The sequence below is a fragment of the Eumetopias jubatus genome, unplaced genomic scaffold, assembly GCF_037043125.1.
Source record: "Eumetopias jubatus isolate StellerSeaLion01/CBP00866 unplaced genomic scaffold, mEumJub1_p1.0 scaffold_2, whole genome shotgun sequence".
Classification (NCBI taxonomy): Eukaryota; Metazoa; Chordata; class Mammalia; order Carnivora; family Otariidae; genus Eumetopias; species Eumetopias jubatus.
In genome coordinates this window covers 93,127,992-93,137,053 of record NW_028274808.1, presented here as the reverse complement: position 1 = coordinate 93,137,053, position 9,062 = coordinate 93,127,992, and the positions used below count along the sequence as shown (strand labels likewise).

Below are 9,062 nucleotides of genomic sequence, written 5' to 3'. Positions count from 1 at the left end.
TGAGATCATGACCTGAGCTGAGATCAAGAGTCAGATGCTTAATGGACTGAGCCACCCAAACATCTCTCTTTTGAATTTTCTGTGCACATAATAACCTCCATGATATGACCATTTGTTTTCCTTTTTCCATTAATTTTTATTATTTAAAAAATCCTTACTGCCATATCTAAGATCTCCAATATGAATTACTTATAACATTGATGTTTCTCTTGTTTCCAATCTCAAAGGAAATACTTTAGCATTTCCTTATTAAGTATGATGCTTTCCAAAGGACTTTTGAAGAAAAACTTTATCAAGTTAAGCCCACTCTTTTTTAGTTAGGTTGTTAAAATGTAAGATTTTTTTTAAGGCCATGGCATTAAATAAGTTATGATTTTGTGAAGTCTTTTGTTTCAGTGCATCACATTGCTATTTTCATATGAAGCCATTACAGCTTTCTAGGTTTGCTTGGAATAAATCTTTTTGTCCACGATGTCATATTTTTTAAATACATTGTTGATTTCTGCCTGATAACCTGCAATTTTTTCTTCCTTATTTCTGATAAATTAGATTGACTTTAATTCCTTTTTCCTTTCCTATCCTGGTAAAGTTTCATTTTGTTTTGTTTTTTAACTTATTTTATTTAAATTCAATTACTTGAATCACAGATCTGTACCTCTGAAGCAAATAATACTTATATGTTTTAAAAAAAGAAGATGATAGCAGGAGGGGAAGAATGAAGAGGAGGGTAATTGGGGGGGAGATGAACCATGAGAGACGATGGACTCTGAAAAACAAACTGAGGGTTCTAGAGGGGAGGGGGTGGGAGGATGGGCTAGCCTGGTGATGGGTATTAAAGAGGGCACGTTCTGTGTGGAGCACTGGGTGTTATATGCAAACAATGAATCATGGAACACTACATCAAAAACTAATGATGTAATGTATGGTAATATAACATAATAAAAATAAATAAATAAAATGCCCACTAAAAAAATAAATAAATTCAATTAGTTAACATATAGTGTATCATTAGTTTTAGATTTGGAGTTCAGTAATTCATCAGTTGCATATAACACCCACTGGTCATTACATCACATGTCCTTCTTAATGTCCATCACCCAGTCACCTCATCCCAGTGCCCTGCCCCTCCAGCAACCTTCAGTTTGTTTCCTATACTTAAGAGTCTATTATGGTTTGTCTCCCTCTCTGATTTTATTTTATATTTGATATCAAGGTTATTATAGCTTCATAAAATGAATTGGAATATGTTCCCTCTGGCTTTCTGCTCAAAATAATTATATGTAATATTGGAGTTATTATTTTGTCTCATGTTTGGAACAATCTGCTGGTAGAGCCATTAAGGTTTGAAATGATCTTATGAGATGATCTTTGACTACTGAGTAAATGGATTTGTTATAGGACAATTTTGGTTTTTTATTTTACTTTAAGTTACTTTTGGAAAATTACATGTTCTAGACAATTGTGTATTTTACTTACATTTCAAATTTATTAAGCTAAAATTGTTAATATACCCTGATTTACCTTTTGAATGTGTATTTTATCTACAAAAGTATAAGATTTTTGCATTGTATATTCCTTAAAAATAAATCTTTAATTCTTTTTATTTTTAAATTTTCCTTTATTTTTTAAAAAGTTATTTGAGTATAGTTTACATGCAATATTACATTAGTGTTGAATTCTCTTTAAAAAAAGAAAACAAGAACTGTGGTCAGCAAATTGTGGCCTGAGAGTCAGTCAGTTTTTATAAATAAAGTGTTCTCGAACATAATCATGCTCACTCACTTACATATGGTCTATAACTTTTATGCCACTATAGTAGAAACTATTTGAGTAGTTACAAGAATTTCAGTAGTTACAACACGAAGCCTAAAATATTTACTATCTGTTCCTTTAAGAAAAAAGGTTGGCACCTCATATATAATTACTTTTCATTTTTTATTCCTGATATTTGGTATTACTTCTCTTATTGTTTTAAAACAATTTCTCCAGTTTTTGTGATTTTGTTTTTTTCAGTTTTATTGAGATTTAATTGATATATATATAACATTGTATTTATTTATGATATACAACATAATAATTGATAGATGTATATTTTGGAAATAATTACACAAGTTTAGTTGACATCCATCACAAAGGTTTGTCATTTTTTTATCCTTTCAATGAATTAACTCTTAGCTTTATTTCTTGACTTTTTTCCCCTATACTCTTAATCACTATGCATATATTTATTATTTTCTTCCATTTTTTGTTTCTTTTTTAAGTTATTTTTTCTTTTTTTAAGTTCTTAAAATAAATCCAAAACTACTGACTTTTACAACTCCAAATATGTGAGTGTTTAACTTTCTATGTCTATCCTTTACATAATTGAACATTTTCCCCCATTTCCCATCTCCCATCTATCTCTTTGGCATCTATCTATCTGGCATCTATCTATCATCTATCTATCTACCATCTATTTATCTCTATCAATGTATGTTTTTTTATGCTTGTGTCTAGACATTCTCATTTGTTCAGTTCACTAACATACAATTTTTTTTTCAACCTGGAAGTCTTATTAACCAATTGTATTTTCTCAAAAGCAAATTTTTTTTCTTTAGACTCTTGTTAATTTAAGTAGTCAAAATGTTTTATCATGTCTCTCTCCTGATATTAATTATATCTATTCTATAATTTATTGTTTATGTATTTTCATAATTTTATTTTCTCCACTGCTAGTTATTTCATTAGAGTGGGCATTTCTATTTCATGTTGTTGGTTACTCAAGGATTTGGCTATTTTATCCTGTTATTCTAATCACTGATCTTTTTTTTTTTTTAAGATTTTATTTATTTATTTGACAGAGAGAGAGATAGCGAGAGCAGGAACAAAAGCAGGGGGAATGGGAGAGGGAGAAGCAGGCCTCCTGCCGAGCAGGGAGCCCAATGTGGGACTCGATCGCAGGACCCTGGAATTATGACCTGAGCGGAAGGCAGACGCTTAACGACTGAGCCACCCAGGCGCCCTAATCACTGATCTTTGAAAGAGCTATCATTTTGAATAAATTAAAAGACTTTAAAGACAAAAACCAAAAGGAAAACAATTTAACCCAAAAAGGAAATGATTTAACCCAAGTGTATTTGGCAGCTATCCATCAAGTTTGGATAGAAATTGTCGCTTTTCTTATCTTTGTAAACTTCTACATAAGATTAAAGTCACCCCCCACCATTTCAGAAAAAAAAATGAGCTGAATTATTTTTATTTTATTACTTTGTACAAAGTTTTAGTTTTATTAAATGTAATCATATGGGGCGCCTGGGTGGCTCAGTTGGTTAAGCGACTGCCTTCAGCTCAGGTCATGATCCTGGAGTCCCGGGATCGAGTCCCACATCGGACTCCCTGCTCAGCAGGGAGTCTGCTTCTCCCTCTGACCCTCTTCCCTCTCGTGCTCTCTATTTCTCATTCTCTCTCTCTCAAATAAATAAATAAAATCTTTAAAAAAAATGTAATCATATGTAATAACAGATTAAGAACTAGTAATGTATTTTCTCTCTTTTTATTCCCTATTGTTCTGACAGTTGGTCTATATCAATTTATCTATCACCTCACCTATATATAAATATGTAAAATAACCAATGTTGAAATAATTTATGTCATCATTATTTTTTAAAGTATATTTTAGGACTTGGCAATAAGCCTCATTTCCATTTACCTTGCAAATATGTATAACATACCATTTATTATGTTATATCATAATTATTGTTTTCATATATATCTAGAAGATAGGTCTTAAAGTCATATCTATATTTATATTTTCATCACCTGACATATCCTAATACAACATGTCTTTTGAACTAATTGTCTTATATACAGACATTGCTCTTTCTTTATATTTATTACTATTCTTGTTGCCTTCTTCTAGATATCAGACACTGATCTAGTTAATTAAGCTTTGAGCCTTGATTTTCTTATCAATAAAATTATGATAACAATACATACCAATCATGACCTGAGCCAAAGCAGACACTTGACTGATAATAGGTTATTGTAAATATGAAGCATGATAACATATGTAAAAGAGCATAGTAAATGGAACAATATAAATGTTGATGTGCCATCTTTGTTATAGCAGAGTGAGTAGTGGTAGCAGCAAAAGTAAAATATTTTTTTCATCCCTATTGAGGTGTAATTGACAAATAAAAATTGAATATACATTTAAGGTATACAACGTGATGTTTTGATATATATATGCACTGTGAAATGATTGCCACATTCAAGCTAATGAAAACATCCATCACCTCACACAGTTAACATTTTCTTTTTTTCCTAATATGGAAAAACATGAATTTGCTTGTCAGCCTTGCATTGGGCCATGCTTATTTTCTCTGTATCATTTCAATTTTTGAATATGTGCTGCCAAAGCAGGAACAAAGGCATTTTAATTCTGTGATTTATAGCTGTTAATTGGGGCTAATCATAATTACATTTTTGATCATTCTTCTGGTTCTGGGAATACTTACTTGCTTATCTATATAATTAAATATAAGCTTAGTCAGTGCAAGCGTTTTTGTTTTTTTTGCTTGCTCCTGTAACAATGAGGATGAACTAATGAATAATTTTATTCAACAAACATATGAATGTGTATGTATGTATTATATACTTAAACATAATATGCAAATGTGTAGTATGTGTATATCTATATTTACACACATATAGTAGGTATGTGATTAGTACTAACTTCAACACTATTTATATTAATGTTTTATTAGTTTCCACTCAATTCCAAAATGTGTTGAAATTTGGAGAAATTGACTATGACTCAGAAATTCAACTAGTTTAACAGTAAGCTTTTCCAAAAATAGCATAATTCATAAAACTGAAAAATACAGATCCACTCTGCCTAGATTTTAAAGATGGATTGAAATAGTTTGGATTAGCTTTAACATTTTGAGTACTATAGCTTGTGTCAAAATTTTCTTCAGAATTGCACTTTATGTCCTTGGTTGAAATGTCTGTGTAAACCTTTCTTCAGATTTTTTTTTCTTTTTATTTACAGTGTATTCCATATTACCATAATTTTACAAAATTCCTAAGACTATGGGTGATAATATGAAAGTCACCAAGTTGTATTTTCACTTTTGTAGTATATACATCAAAACACCATTAACATAGAAGCTCATCACTACCTTGTTCTGTTCAAGCAGTGATATTTAATAAAATAAAGTTTTTCAGCTAAGTCTTTTGAAAATAATATTAATCAAAGTAAACCATTAGTCAAATTCAGTAGATACAAAATTAAAAAATAATAATATGACGTATTCAGATACTGAATACATGTGGTAGTAGCTTGATCTCCTAGGAAATTAAATTTATTTAACCAAAAGACCATAGTTGACATACTGCATGATGAAATTAAAAATGAAATTCCAGCCTATTAATCATGCAGAAGATTGCAATTGTGTTTTATTATTTTCATGGAAGTTTCAAATTATACTATTAACTCTTCTTTCACTCAAGTCTACAATATTACTTCAGTTATAAAACAAAAACAAATTTTTGAGATTAAAAATACTTTCGAAAAGATTTTATGTATATAAAAATGATTTGAACAACTGCAATTTTAAAACTACTATAATGGTTATTTGGGCAATTTCTGTGGAAATGCATAACAATGTTTCACATATTACAGTTGTATTAAGATGGTAAAACAAGGATATTATTTAGAGGGGCATTAAATAATTAAATGTCTAAAGATGCAAGGGAATTTCTGTTGGATCTTGGAATAAGAAATCAAACGCTAAAAAATACCAACATCCTTGGAAAGATTTTCTAGATTTAAGTAGTCAATGTTTCTTACTCTGAAGTCAGGCAAAAGACCCATGGAGAATTCTCTCCCAACAGTAAGCTATTCATCAATATACCAAAAGAATATGTAAATTTTTCCAAGAGAAATTTTTTTAAAGATTTATTTATCTATTTTAGAGGGAGAGAGAGAGCATGGGGGATGGAGCAGAAGGAGAGAAACTCAAGCAGATTCCATGCTAAGCACAGAGCCTGACTCAGGGCTCTATTCCAGGACCCTGGGATCATGACCTGAGCCAAAATCTAGAGTTGGATGCTTAACCAACTGAACCACCCAGGCACACCTCCAAGAGTATTTTTCTTAATTTTTTAAAGATTTTTATTTTTATTTATTTGAGAGAATGAAAGCGAGCGAGAGAGAGAGAGAGGATGAGAAGGGGGAGGGGCAAAGAGAGAGAGGGAGAAGCAGACTCCCTGCTGAGTGCAGTACGGAGCTCAATCCCAGGACCCTGAGATCATGACCTGAGCCAAGGCAGACACTTGACTGACTGAGCCATCCAGGCGCCCCTCCAAGAGTAAATTTTAAGTTAAAATTCATAACAATATTAATTTGCTTAATTTTATTTCATTTTTCAAAAATAAGGTTTATGTTTTTTTCACATGCTAAAATATTCCCTAAAAGAAAGGGGAAAAGAACAAAACAACAAAATAACCACAAGGTTTTTTTATTTAGTATTTATGCTAATTATGGCTGGAGAGATTATAGTTATGACCAATAATATGTCTACTAAACTAATGCTGGTATTCAAATCAAGGTTTGTTGAATTATAAAATTGATGTTTCTTTTTTAATTTGTTTGCTTCCACTATGTAAACATCATGACCATTTAAGGTCATAACACCAAGAAAACACACAGAGCATGAATAAAAAAAAATAGGGAGACCTGGGTGGCTTAGCTGATTAAGCGTCTGCCTTCAGCTGAGGTCATAATCCGGGAGTCTTGGGATAGAGCCCCATGTAGGACTCAGCAGGGAGTCCACCTCTCCCACTCCGTCTTCCTCTGCCCCTCCCCACCCCCAGCTCATGCTCTTTCTATCACTTTTTCTCTCCCTCTAATAAATAAAATCTTTAAAAAAAATTAATCACCTCAGAATACCTTAAAAAATTTCATAATTTGGGGGAAAATGAGTAAAATTTAAAAGCCTAAAAAATAAAATAATAATGAATTTCTAGCAATTTGTTTTCAAAGATTTTATTTATTTAAATAAATTTATTTATTATGCAGCTGGATCTCAGGACCCTGAGATCACGACCTGAGCTGAGGGTAGACACAACTGACTGAGCCACCCAGGCACCCCATGAATTTCTAGCAATTTATTTTTTTTTTACATTTTATTTATTTATTTGACAGAGAGAGCAGGAGGGAGAACACAAGCAAGGGGAACAGCAGGCATAGGGAGAGAGAAAAGCAAGCTCCCTGCTGAGCAGGGAGCCTGATGCAGGGCTTGATCCCAGGACCCTGGGATTATGACCTGAGCCAAAGGCAGACGCTTAACTGACTGAGCCACCCAGGCACCCCAATTTCTAGCAATTAAAAAAAAATTCTAATCACAGATTATTCTAAAATTAATAAACTTTATGTTTTAGTTTTAGGTTTGCAGCAAAATTGAGGGGAAGGTAGACATTTCCCATATACTCCCCGTCCCCACACATGAATAGCTTCCCTCATTATCAACATACCCCAATAGAGCGAGACATTTGTTACAATAGATGAACCAACATTAATATATCATGACTACCCAAAGTCCATAGTTTACATTAGGTTTCACATTTTGTGCTATATATTCTACGGGTTTTGGCAAAATATAATGATATGCGTCCACCATTACGGCATTATATAGAATAGTTTTACTGCCAACCACTGATCTTTTTACTGTTTCTATAGTTTCTTCTCCAGAATGTCACATAGTTGTAATAATATAGTATGTAATCTTTCCAGATCAGTTTCTTTAACTTAGCAATAAGCACTTATAGGTCTTGTATATATTAACATGGCTTGATAGCTTATTTCTTTTCAGAGCTGAATGACATTTCATTATATGAATATAGTCCAGTTTATTTGTGTATTCACCTGTTGAAACATATCTTGATTGCTTCCAACTTTTCACAACTGTGAATAAATCTGCTGTAAATATTCGTGTGCACATTATTTTGTGAAAGTAAGTTTTCAGCTCATCTGTGTAAATATCAAGGTGTGCAATTGCTGTATCATAGGGTTAGAGTATTTTTCGCTTTGTGGGAAACTGCCAAACTGTCTTCCAAAGTGGCCGTATAATTTTATATTCCATCCATAGATGTTTGAGAGTTCCTGTTCCTCCACATTATGATCACAGATTTTTAAAAAATATAAACACACACACACACATGCACAAACACACACATAGGTGCAAAGCACTCTATTGATCTTTCCTTATGCCATGCATGTCACTAAAAGAAATAAATAAGAATAAGTTAAAAATAAATATGCCAATGTTGAAATTATTGTTTATTCATTATTTAATTTTATTTTAAAAACATAGAAGATAAAAAATAAAGAATAAAAACAAGATAGAGATAGATAAACCCTAATAAAATGTTAATACATCTTTACACACAAAAAAGAAAATGAATGTTTAGTCAAAATGTAGGTTAGATTTTATTATGAAAGTAATAATTATTATTAATATTTCATTCTTGTGAAATATAAATCCAAAAGGATATATTTACCATGGGTGGCACACATCACCCCAGAATAATTAGAAAATATTACTTTCCCTAAAGAACTTCTTAAATGAACAATTTATTCCAAAATTGGAAGTATAATTAGTCACTTGGTCAGTTCATAACTATTTATTGAACATTATCTATGTTGTGCTTCTTAATCTCGAGTGATACCGTCATGAACATTGCTCAGAAATCCTTTAGTGTTAGTGAACTAATGCTTGAAATATGTTTGTCACAGGAGAGTCTTCTCTAATGTATAACTTTTCAAAATTATCTGATATTAATTTGATGGAGTTCTGTTAATCTGATTTACTTTTTAACTTTTAACTGTATGTTAATATTGATGTTAATTGTATCATGATGAAATAGCAATTTGTTTTAAGTTTATTGATCATAATAAAGTCTATTTTAGTCTGCATGATTTATGTAAGTCTTTAAATGAAATTAAATACTCGTTAGGTTACAGGCATTTGGAGACAACTTGAGCTAGTCATCAAAGACTACCACAGTCATCTCTGTTT

The 9,062-nt window shown here is 31.5% G+C and overlaps 1 pseudogene; it reads right to left on the bottom strand.

The window, feature by feature from the left end:
* Window positions 1–4,303: 4,303 nt before the first annotated feature.
* On the bottom strand, window positions 4,304–4,401 carry LOC114208313 (U6 spliceosomal RNA; annotated as a pseudogene).
* Window positions 4,402–9,062: the final 4,661 nt, after the last annotated feature.